The sequence below is a fragment of the Seriola lalandi genome, unplaced genomic scaffold, assembly GCF_002814215.2.
Source record: "Seriola lalandi dorsalis isolate HSWRI2012SDOR001 ecotype SW California unplaced genomic scaffold, Sedor1 jcf7180002011035, whole genome shotgun sequence".
Lineage (NCBI taxonomy): Eukaryota > Metazoa > Chordata > Actinopteri > Carangiformes > Carangidae > Seriola > Seriola lalandi.
This window is the reverse complement of record NW_019481688.1, coordinates 1-781: the sequence shown is the minus strand read 5'-3', so window position 1 is coordinate 781 and position 781 is coordinate 1. Positions and strand designations below refer to the sequence as shown.

General features: G+C 50.3%; 1 pseudogene; it reads right to left on the bottom strand.

The window, feature by feature from the left end:
• Positions 1-93: 93 nt before the first annotated feature.
• LOC147819953 (partitioning defective 3 homolog pseudogene) lies at positions 94-602 on the bottom strand (annotated as a pseudogene).
• Between the last annotated feature and the right edge of the window lie 179 nt (positions 603-781).

The window sequence follows — 781 nt, the reverse complement described above, 5'->3', positions numbered from 1 at the left end:
TTTTTTTTTTTTTTTTTTCAAAAAAAAAATATTAACATTTGATATCAACAGTCCCAGCACTTTTATTGCCCTCTTTACATTTTTCCCTGTTAATGCTCTGTAGAATCAGTCCTATTCCAAAACTACCACTTTCCAGTTTTTTGTTACTCTCTCAGGAGTAAAACGGCCTCCCTTTCTCCGAACCCTGAATCCTGCTGAGCTTTGCGAGCTGAGAAGGAGACGGAGGCACATCCTGTCTGTAGGGGCCCTTGGATTGAGGTGGGGACTTCACTGGGGCCGAGGCAGAGGCCTGAGTGCGGTCTCTGTTCTGGTCGTAGGTGCTGCCGCTGGGGGTTTCTTGTGCGGGGGGCGGCCTGGCCTTGTTGGCCTCCTGCTCTCGGCGTCTCTGCTCCTGCCTCAGCAACTCCTGAGTCTCTAAGAGGACACGGGCGTTGAAGTTGGAAGTTCCCAGGTAGCCGTTACGTGATCCCTGGACGCTGGAGTAGCGGGGGTTGTCCTTGGATGTCTGGAATCCTTCTGCTGGCATGTACACCTTGTCCCATGAGTCCTGGGACGCTGTGCTGGGGTTCTTACGAGGTTGCCTAAACAAACATAGACAGGTAAAGAGGTCAGTCGTGCCGTTGAGTAAGTCACTTTCAACAGCACCTGAATCTAAAGGGAAGAGAGGGGGGTGGTAGTTATCTCTGCTTAGAAAAGGTTGCTTTTTTTCTGCATTGGCCCCTGGGTCAGCACCATTGAAGGGGAATTCAAAAGAAACTGCACTTCAGCAGAGAATGTGACC